The sequence below is a fragment of the Biomphalaria glabrata genome, chromosome 11 (genome assembly GCF_947242115.1).
Source record: "Biomphalaria glabrata chromosome 11, xgBioGlab47.1, whole genome shotgun sequence".
Classification (NCBI taxonomy): Eukaryota; Metazoa; Mollusca; class Gastropoda; family Planorbidae; genus Biomphalaria; species Biomphalaria glabrata.
The window spans coordinates 41,155,359-41,166,772 of NC_074721.1; the positions used below are offsets into that span (position 1 = coordinate 41,155,359).

Sequence of the window (11,414 nt, forward strand, 5' to 3'; positions counted from 1 at the left end):
TGTTACTGGTTTGCCATGAATAAGATAAGTGGAATTAATTTGTTTTAGTTTTTTTTTTTGTTACTCTCTTTTTTCTTTGCAACTTCTTGTGTGACTAAAGAGGCCAATCCTTGATACACAGGCTGCGGTCACAGGTTGGGCATTTGTAATCACCAGGCGCCGTTGCATTATCACCCTTCTTTCTGCTTCTGTTGTGTATGGCATCTGCAATCCGTGACTCTTCCTTTATGCTCTCTGTCCATGCCATATTTATCCAGCTATTAGTAGTTGATTTTGAAGAGGTTCTGTTGTTGTATAATTTATATAATGTCAAGTACCCTACTTTTGTTAATGCAGTTTGATAAATCAAATTCGCTTCTCGATTGCTGTGCCAGTAAGTCTTGAACTTTCTTGTCCTATTTCATTGGCTCTAGTTGGCTTATTTTTTCAAACCTAAATAACATTGGGAAGCGCGGTGGATAAGTGGTTAAGCACTTGGCTTCCAAACCGGGATCCCGATTTCGAATCCTGGTGAAGACTGGGATTTTTCATTTTGTGATCTTAAGGCACCTCTGAATCAAACCCAGATCGAATTGGTACTTGTCATTAGTTGGGGAAAGGCAGTTGTGCAAGTCACATGACATACTCGTTAATCGTGGGAAACAGAAACACATGACCTTTACATCATCTGTCCTATAGATCTCAAGGCTTGAAAGTGGAACTTTACTACTTTTTAAATAACATTGAAATAAGTTTTCAAAGATAACAATGATCTTACCTTAATAACCTTCAATAATTTTGATTAATTTCATTAGTAGAATTTTATTCATTTAAAGTAAACCGAAAATGTATAAACCACATTCCTGTGTAAATATTTTTATACTGGCCAAGGTTTGAGAACTATACATGCATTTCAAATGACTTTATAAAAAAGAATCAAAATATAGGCCTAGATATATCATAAAATTCTAGATGTTATGAGAATATTAGGACATGTGAAAATCTATAACAGGACCCAGAGCCTTTATAGTCTTCACGACTAACGAATTGACCTATGTCATGGTGTAGTAGCAAATACGGAAGTACATATTTTTACTTTTACCGAACTCGGCTCATAGATAGCCAGTTCAATCAACCCTGTGCATGATACTACACTTACTATTGGGTTGGTCGGTTCGTCGAATGATCTCTGGATTTCCCCGCTACGAACCCATTCACTAATCACAATTATCTATTAACGGTTGAACACGTGACCAAACATGGAGCAAACAAGAGGAGAAGAGGAAACTAGAGAGAGAGAGGAAGAAGAAAAACATTGAAAATACGTTTATAAATAACAATGGTTATATTTAGTGTCATTGTATCAATTAGTTTGGATCAATCGTGTTAGGATCGAACTAGTGTTAGACAGTATTTTTAGTTTGTATAAAGTCGCACCATAATTGACGGACTTTGAACGCGACTGGTGACATTATGATTTAGTTGGGTTAGAGGCTACATAGAGACATAAAATTGTTGGTGATAGGATTTCCTAGGGATAACACGTATTTATCCTTCACAAAATTCACTGATGATGCGGCTCTTCTTGCCCTCCTCTAAGAGAGCTCAGACGTAAATGAGTATTTCAGAGAAATAGAACACATTGAAAAATAGTGTAAAGATAATTTTTTATTACTAAGTGTAAAAAAAACCCAAAGAAATGATAATCGATTTTCGTAGGGAAAAGAAGGAAAATGATATTGTTTCTGTGGCTGGAGAGACTATTGAAATAGTGCAAACCTTTAAATACCTTGGTACTATCCTAGACAATAAACTAAATTTTACTGCAAATACTGATTATATCAGCAAAAAAGGGCAGCAAAAATAGAGACAGAGACTCGACTGTGGCCTTTTGTTGTATTAAAACCATCGTCTGAATTGTTTAACAGTTTTGGACTTATCTCTTCACCTGTTAACTTTGTGTGTGGTGTCATCTGTCCTGTTGGTTAGTCTTAGTCGCATTGGATGGGCTACACCCGCACAAGAAACCCAGACCATCTCCAGAGTAATCTGTCGAAGTCTAGAAAGTATCAATAACTACAAGTAAGATAGGCTTATGTTCCAGTCCGAAACAAATACGGAAAACTACTTTCTTCAATAAATGAACAACTTGAAAGATGGAAAGAATATTTTCAAGAAGTGCTCAATAGACCTAAACCACGAAATCCACCAGATCTAAATGCAGGACCAACACTAGACATAAACATGGAAGAAATAACAAAAGAAGAAATAAGGAATGCACTCAAACAAATGAAGACAGGTAAAGCAGCTGGAATTGACAACATACCACCCGAAGTCCTAAAAGAAGGAGGAAGTGAAATAGTTGACCAAATGCACAAACTATTCAACAAAATTTGGTTAACAGAAACACCTCCGGGTGAGTGGAAAAAGGGCTTGCTAATTAAAATACCAAAGAGTGGAGATCTATCACAATGTGAGAAATGGCGAGGCATCACTTTGCTGTCTGTACCAAGCAAGATTTTTAGCAGAATCCTACTAAACAGAATAAAGGGAGCATGTGATGAACACCTAAGGGAAGAACAGGCCGGATTCAGAAAAGGGAGATCTTGTGCTGACCAAATAGTTACACTCAGGATAATTGTAGAACAATGTGTCGAATGGCAATCTCCTCTCTATGCAACTTTTGTTGACTTTGAAAAAGCTTTTGATGGTGTCGACAGAGAATCTATCTGGACTGTAATGAGACATTATGGGATCCCCAATAAAATAATAACCATAATCAAGAACCTTTATGATGGTTTCACCTGCCAAGTAACCCACTGTGGCAAGCTGTCAGAGGAATTTCCAGTCACAACAGGAGTCAAACAGGGATGTCTTCTTTCACCACTCCTGTTCCTTCTAGTACTGGATTGGGTCACAAAAGAAGCCTACTCTAACGCAGGGAAAGGAATCCAATGGACTCTCACACAAAAGCTGGAAGATCTGGAATTCGCTGATGACATAGCCCTATTATCACACAGACTACAGGATATGCAAGAAAAGGTCACAGCTTTAAGCGAAGTAGGAAAAAGAGTAGGCCTCAAAATAAACCACCAAAAAACTAAAGTACTTAAAGTAAACAATAAACAAAGTGGAGACATAGTATTGGATTCTCAGACAATAGACCAAGTAGAAAATTTTATATACCTTGGGAGTGTAGTCAGTATATCAGGTGGAACAGATGAAGACATTAAACGCCGTATAAATCTAGCACGTCAGACATTTACACAGCTAAAACCAACCTGGAAATCTCCTTACATCTCAAACAAGACTAAACTAAGAATCTTTAATTCTAATGTCAAGGCTGTCCTACTGTATGGTTCTGAAACATGGAGAACAACTGAAGCCACAACAAAAAAAAATACAGACCTTCATCAACAGATGCCTGAGAAATATCCTAAAAATACACTGGTATGACAAAGTAGAAAACACCAAACTGTGGGAGATGAGTGGACAGAAAAATATAGAAGTGCAGATCTTAGAGAGGAAGTGGAGATGGATTGGTCACACCCTTAGAAAAGATACCAGCAACAGAGCTAGGCAGGCCATAGAGTGGAACCCCCAGGGAACAAGACGCAGAGGAAGACCAAAAAGAACATGGCGACGCAGTGTACTTGAAGAAGCAGAGAAGACCGGGAAGAGCTGGGACACCATCAAAAAGCTAGCAAGAGACCGTGGAGAGTGGCGTGTTTATGTCGAGGCCCTATGTTCCATGAGGAACTCAAAGGAATGATGATGATGATGAAGATAGGCTTATCACACTAGACATAATATTGTTTTTGTTTAGCTTGTAGCTTTCTCAATGCGCTATGATCCTATCACTTGTCTGGACCAGTTCTAAAAGGGGAAGGGAAGAAGGGGGTATCTTGGTCAATGTTTAAATGATGGTTGTTGTTTTTTTTTAATGCATTAAAAAAATGTTCACTCAGGAATCAAGTCCTCAAAGGGACTAGTTCAACTTATACCACCACATCTGTCAAGTACGATTTCTTTCCCTTGTTCAAGATGCCAAACAAAAAAACAAAACAATTGTTAATTAACTAATTGGTTAATTTAACTTTCAAGGCAAAAAAAAAATGTCATTAAAAAGTGTTAATAAATAAATAAAAACAAAATAATATCAGTAAATATACAGCGTACTTACAATGGGATGTGCACATGGTGCCATGCATCTATGAATTATGGGCTCAACTCAAAATTAGATGCAGATCTACTTGTTTTCTTTCCTACCTAAAAAGTTATTGGAATACATTCGGTCATTTTAAATTTAGGATTGAACTCATTAAATGTGTCCGGGTAGATAGCGAAACAAAATCTGTTTATTTTTAATTTTGTTTGTATTACGTCTTGGCCTTGACATTGTCTGCTTTATCACCAGACACCTAACACTGTCACTTTGATAAATATTTTGATAAAAAAAAATTTTTGGTTTATTGATCTAGATTATGTCTGTAGGGAGTGGTCTGCTATAATACAAGCAAGTGTCTTGCACCAGAAAATATATCCACTTTAAAATTGCACAGTTGACAGCTGAGAGTTATTGTAGCCAGATAAACTTTGGAACTTTAGTCTTAGACCTAGACGAAAGTAAATATTATTGTGTCTATTCCCAGTTGACATCGAATCTAATTTGAAACTTTCTAGAGTTAGGCTACCGTTCTTTAACATTTACTGGCGGATCTTGCTGAGTGAAAGGCTGTAGTTGGGTTATCAGACGTCCGGCAAAAGGAGGAATTTCGTTTATGATGTCGTTTCCTTCTTACGGCAGGCATTAGCCTAAAATGTAAAAATGACTTTCCCTGTCGTGTTTGCTACATAATCTTTGTATTCGGCACGCGAATTCAATCCTTTAGTTCTTCTGGTTTAAAGACTAAGCTTGTTCGTAAATAGTGCATTGTCATACATGCAGCAAGTATGGAAATGGGGGTACATGCAGTGGCGTAGCTAGTGTGGGGGAGAAGGGGGGAGAATTTGAAAATCCCGCCCGGGCCCCCAATGAGTGTTTTTTTACATTAAATATTAAATATTACGCAAAATGCAGGGGCCCCCAAAGAGATCAAGGCCTCCAAATGATGGAAAATTCCTAGCTACGCCCCTGGATACATGTATATGACATAATTCCAGTGTTCCGATGATTGACTAGTACTGAAATCACCTGCAGAACAGAAAGGTGACACGAATACTCTTTTTTTATTACAAAGCTTTTATCAACTCTGTCTGTCTGTTAAAAATGTTTGTTCACGTTATTTCTCGCACACCTAATCTCGGATCATGCTGACATTTTGCACAATTATTTATTTTAACTGACAAAACAATAATCAATAAAAAATAATAATTAACTATAAGCATTTTATTATTTTGTTTGGTATCGAACAAGGGAAAGAAATTATACTTCACTGAGGTGGTAGTATATAAGTTGAGTTTGTCGCCTTTATACTTTGCAGAGAAATAGGTCGCCGTTTAAAACTAACGATAGATAACTATAAAACCTTCTATTTTCATTAGCACTTTCACTGGCAAAGTGGTTAATGAGACCTTAAGTTCAAATTCAGGTTGTTCAACTTATTTTGGTAAATGCATTTAAAAAGCGATCACGGCATCATTGACATGACACCCCCTTCTTTCTCCCTCACCCCAAAGCATGCTTTTGTGCTTTTACAAAACAATTGGCAAAAATATTTATAATTACATATTTATTATTGTTAGTCCAGATCTATAAGAAAAGCTAGCTGTAGCATTCATACTCTCCAGCCTTGACTACTGCAACGCCCACGCTAGCAGGTTCACCTGATGACAAAGTCGCGCAAGTTGCAATGTATTCAGAAAAACGCTGCACGAATAGTTCTAAAAAAAAAAAAAAAAGCCGAGATTCTGCTACTACCCTCTAGCGCACACTCCATTGGCTACTTGTGAAAGCGAGAATCGACCACAAGGTGGCCACACTTTGTCATCAGTGTATCTACAATAAAGAGATGCCCTTGTACCTTAGCGAACTAATCACTCTATATGTCCCCCAGAGAACGCTGCGCTCCGTAGACTAAGTGCATCTAGCAAAGCCACGTTTCTCCCTCAAAACCTACGGTCTGCGGGCTTTTTTCAGTATACCGACCAAAGGTTTGGAACTCACTCCCCAATGATCTCAGACAGACAACACGATACACCACTTTCAAGAAGAACATTAAGCCCTTTCTGTTTAAAAAATTACTTAGAAAGACACAAAGATAAAGGCGTATTCCTCATCCCATATGCTAGGACAAATTTGTGCAAATACTCCTTCTTCCCTAGCGCTATAAGAGCATGGACTGGGTTGCCTGAGCTAGCCAGGAAAACCAGTGACTTGGCAGAATTTAGGTAATTGGTTAATATGCATGACTAAATGCATGACGCGTAGGACGTAATCATCATCTTTTTGAGGTAACGTCTGTATCATATAAGATAAAAAGATCTACTAACAGGGCGGGCTATTCGACTATGTTCTGGTGTCACAGATTAATAATAAATTACTGTAGACGTTACTAATTAATAATGATAATAACAAGACTGTCTTTATCAAGGTAGACATATATAACTAACATATTTCCGTCCGATTCTTTGCTTTCGCATAAAACATAAACAACAAACAATGACGTAATATCTTCAAATATTAGCACATCCTTCCTTTTGAAGCTATTATCACATCCTTCCTTTTAAAGTTCTTAATACTTATATTTACAAGGAATTTTGACAACTCGACCACTTCTGGTTGTCTTGACCGGCACAGCAAGTTCTCTAGATGTTGGTTTATAAATTGTCTGTTTCGTTTGTTCTAACAGTTTGCTGTTCATTGTCTTCGTCGGTGTCATAGTACCCAGAGATGTCTTCTTCGTATCTCTTGTTTAAAAACCGTTGATTTCGTCTCTATGTTTTATTCCATCATTTGTCTTTATGATGTAAGATCTGGGTAATGGATGTCTCTTCATGACGACTGCTTTCTGCCATGTTTGTCCTAGACGAACTCTCACCTTCTCCCCGACAGAGTAGTCTTTAGGTAACCTTGCTTTTGAATCGTATTTCACTTTGCTTTTCCTCTGTCGTTCGTTGAGTAATGTCTCTGCATTTTCAGCTACCGATGGTTTCAATAGTTTGGGATCAGTTGGATGATGTCCCTGAGTCTTCTACTCATCAGCAGTTGTGATGGCGAATAAAGCAGTCCGCTTATCGGAGTATTTCTATACTCGAGCATAGCGAGATATGGATCTTTCCCACTTTTGTATGCTTTGTTAAATATCTGCTTTACGATACCAACATACACCTCACTTTGTCCATTTGATTGAGGGTACCTGGGACTTGATGTTGTTATCTTGAAACCCCATTCAGAAGCAAACTCTCTATATTGATAGCTATTGAATAGCATATTGTCGCTCACAATTTCTTCTGGTATGCCATGTCTAGCAAAAATACCTTTCATTGCCCTGATAACACATTCTGCTGTTTTGTTCTCCAGTCGTTTTATTTCAGGGTATTTAGAGAAAAAGTCCACAACAAGCAAATAGTCATTGTTTCGCCATTCAAACAAATCTGTCGTCTGTCTGGTACAGCATGAGGTAGCAATTTTTCCTTCACATTATTTCTTTTGAACGTTGCACATGTTGCGCATTTCATTATTGTCGAAAAAATATCTTTAGACAATCCTGGCCAAAACACACTCTGTTTTGCCTTAGATCTGGTTTTCTCAAGACCAAAATGACCTATGCGCAACTTCATTTCTCATACTTGAAGGAATTATAACTCTGTTCTTATAAAACAATATTCCATTCTCTTCATGAATACTGTCTTTAAATGACCAATACACTTTCACGGTTTCATTAACTTGAGTTTTTATCTTTGGGCAACCTTCTCTGACATAATTAATTACAAGTTTTAATTCAGCATCAGATTCAGTTTTCCTTCTAATTTCAATAATCTTCTGATCACTTACCGGAAACTGTGCTGTTGCGCTATGAATTCTCATAACCATGTCATCATTTGAATTTGATTGTTCTTGACCATTGATGTACGCACGCGATAACGTATCAGCTATTTGCATTTTTGAACATGGAGTGTAAGTTACTGTTAATTGATATCTCAACAGTCTTAACATCATCAACTGAAGTCTTGGTGAAATCTTATGTAAAGGCTTAGTCACTATAGTTTGCAAAGGTTTGTGATCTGATTGTACAGTCACAGTTCTTCCAAAAATATAATGGTGAAAATGTTCAGCTGCAAACACTATAGCTAACATTTCCTTTTCTATTTGTGCACATCTGCACTCTGTTTCTGTCAATGATCTTGACGTATACGCAACTGGTTTATCTTCTTGCATTAAACATGCTCCCAACCCTTTAGAAGAAGCGTCACACTGAATAGTAACTGGCTTTTCAGGGTTAAACAATTGCAGAACTGGAGCTTCACTAAGTGTTTTCTTTATTAGTTGGAAAGCATTTTCTTGCTCTTCATTCCACTGCCACAATACATCTTTCTTTGGCAATTCACGCAATGGACTGGTAATTGTTGACATGTTTGGAATGAAACTTGACAGAAAGTTCAACATCCCTAGCAGTCTTTGAATTCCTGTTCGATCTGTTGGTGCTGGCATCTCCATTATTGCTTTGATTTTAGCTGGATCTGAACGAATACCATCTGCTTCAATTTGTCTTCCGAGATAATTAACACCAGAAAGTTTATATTGTATCTTGTTCTTGTTGAACTTTACATTGTTCTTTCTAGCTCTCTCCAGAACCTTTTCAAAAATTTGATCATGTTCTTTTTCATCTTTTGCTGCAATCAGCATGTCATCTGACATGATATGTACACCTGGGATGTCTCCGAATACTTGATAAGCACGTTTCTGTAATACTTCACTAGCTGAGGATATACCAAAAGGCATTCTCAAGAATCTGTATCTTCCAAACGGAGTATTGAATGTACATAAATAAGAGCTTGGTTCATCCAACTCCACTTGCCAATATGCATCCAATTGATCAAGTATACTAAACACTTTTGCTGCTCCCAGTGAACTATTGATTTGATCAAATGTTGGTATAGTGAAATGTTCTCTCATTATATATTTGTTCAGTTCTCGGGGATCTAAACACAACCTCAAAGAATTATCTTTCTTCTTTGCTATAACCAAGTTATGAACCCATTCTGTTGGTTCATAAACTTCTGTGATCACTCCATCTTGTTGCATTTGTGTGAGTTTTCTTTTTAATTCTTCATAGAGTGATGGTGCAACTCTGCGCGCACATTGAATAACTGGTTTTGCATCTGACGTCAGTTCATTTTGTATGTACCGAGTCCTTCGAATACTTGATTATATTATTTCATCAACACTCGTGGAACTTCATTTTGTTGCTTGACATCGTGTACTTCGATATTTCTCTTTGCCTCAATTAGTTTTAAAGCAATAGATGTCTTCAGACCTAGTCTAGGATTTATACTTTTCTTGATCACGTACAGATCATCTTTAACTTCTACGTCGCCGACTTTAAATGTAACCGATGCAACTCCCTTCAGTTCAATGCTTCATCCCCCAATGCTCGTAGGGTAGTATTTGAATTCTTTAACTGAGTATCAGTTTCTAAATTGTTCCACGTTGACTCTGATATCACATTAGCTTGTGCTCCTCTGTCAATCTTCATTTTGACTATTTTTCCCATAATATTAACATCAACCATCCAAACTGTGACATTGTTGTCAGTACCAATTGCCTCAAACCACAACTCATTTACTTGGCTTGCCTGACTTTCATCTTCCAGTGAATCAACAGCCTTGAAGTGTTTCGAACGACATTTTACATCTAATTGATTTCTTTTTTTACATTTCGGCATGTCTGTCCGAATGCTGGGCAATTGTATTTTCCATGAGATCCACCACAAGATCTGCAATCTCTAATGAAACTTGTTACATGATTCTTTGCCATATTTTCCTGTGAGGTTTTGACTGGCTTTCTATCTTCTGTCTTCTTTAATTTATTAGCAGCATTCACATGTAGTCCTTTCATATCTATCATTTGGTTCTGGGTATGCTCGTCAGCATGAATTATGCTTGATGCTTTCTCTAAAGTTAAGTCTACATCTCTCAGAAGTCTCTCTCTCACTCGATCCGACTGTATGCCACATACCAATCGATCTCTGATGAGTTCATCTCGAAGGTTGTCAAACTTGCATTCTTTTGCCAAATTCTTTAACTCAGTATAATACTGTTGAAACGTTTCTCCGTCTTTCTGCTTTCTTGAAAAGAATTTAAATCTGTCATACACAGTGTTGGACTTAGGCAAAAAATGATTCTGAAACCTTTCAATTACTTTGTCTACAGTCTCATCTTTACATACTTGAAAAGTATTGTAGATGTCTGGTGTCACAGATTAATAATAAATTACTGTAGACGTTTCTAATTAATAAGGATAATAACCAGACTGTCTTTATCAAGGTAGACATATATAACTAACTTTTTATTTCCGTCCGATTCTTTGCTTTCGCATAAACATAAACAACAAACAATGACGTAATATCTTCTAATATTAGCACAGACTAAACAATTATAGTTATAGATCTATGTAGTCAGGGCCGGCCTTATGCCACTGTAACCTATGCAGCCGCAGTGGGCCCCACACTTTTATAGGCCCCGCGCTAATTCTAGGTGTAAATTATTAAATTATAAATATTATAGCTTTAATATAATAACAGGGTTACCGTGGTCTTCTGATTTTTCCAGGATCTCTAGGAAATCTCCTGAAATTGCAACATATACGAAAAAGTCCTCGATATTTGAAATTAGGAGTAGGGGAGTAGGCCTACACAGTGGCAAATTTAAACATAGGCTACATCGCACTATCTCTTAAGTAAAATTATTCCAAAGAGTTGGTTTTCTTTATATAAGATATATATATCTTTTACCTTTTACCTTTTACCTATCCCTTAGTCTGTTGGACCGTTGGGGCACCAGGCAAGATTTGTCGACTGTCTTTCTCCATTCCTCCCTTTTGTTTACCTTATTTAGAACCTCTCTCAATGGCAGGCCTTTCCATTCTTTAATGTTGTCCTCCCATCGCTTTTTCTGTCATCCTCTTCTTTTTTCCTGGCACTGTTCCCTGAAGGAAGGTCTTTGCGAGCCCCGTAGATCTTGTAATGTGGCCAAAGGTTTTAAGCTTTCGTCTTTTCACAATAGTTAGCAGGTCGTCACGGCCTCCGATCGCTACAGTAACCCTGTCTCTGATTTCTTGGTTTGTGATGCGGTCTTTGAATGTGATGCCTAGGATCCTTCTGTAGCATCTCAATTCCATTGCTAGGATCCTCATCTCAAGCTCTGCATTCAACGTCCACGACTCGCAAGCATATAAAATGTGGCCATGACCAGAGAGCGCATCAGTCTGATTT

General features: G+C 37.5%; 1 protein-coding gene across 1 annotated transcript in view; it reads right to left on the minus strand.

The window, feature by feature from the left end:
* LOC106054951 (riboflavin transporter 2-like) overlaps window positions 1-4,334 on the minus strand; it is a 31,887-nt gene extending 27,553 nt beyond the window's left edge. Inside the window, exon 1 of the mRNA XM_056004182.1 lies at window positions 4,163-4,334. The gene's annotated coding sequence lies outside the window, so the exon portion shown is untranslated. The remainder of the gene's footprint in view (window positions 1-4,162) is intronic.
* Window positions 4,335-11,414: the final 7,080 nt, after the last annotated feature.